The sequence below is a fragment of the Cyprinus carpio genome, chromosome B23 (genome assembly GCF_018340385.1).
Source record: "Cyprinus carpio isolate SPL01 chromosome B23, ASM1834038v1, whole genome shotgun sequence".
Taxonomy (NCBI): domain Eukaryota; kingdom Metazoa; phylum Chordata; class Actinopteri; order Cypriniformes; family Cyprinidae; genus Cyprinus; species Cyprinus carpio.
Window position 1 is genome coordinate 1,918,902 of NC_056619.1, and position 264 is coordinate 1,919,165.

Sequence of the window (264 nt, forward strand, 5' to 3'; positions counted from 1 at the left end):
TAAAGAATGGACGGATTAATAAAACTTTCTCATGTTTAAACTCAAGTTCTCTCATTATAATCACCAAAATACACACGATGTAAATAAGAGCTTCATTAATTGACATCTTCAGTGATTTTAAAGGGAGCCTTCTTTACTTGCTTTCATATAATTTAAGTAAAAAAAATTAAATTGCAGCCGCATTTAAATGCAGGTGTGTAAATTCTCGCGGCGCGAGTCATGCTGAGTGCACGCGCAGCATTTATTCTTATTTGTTTTATCATC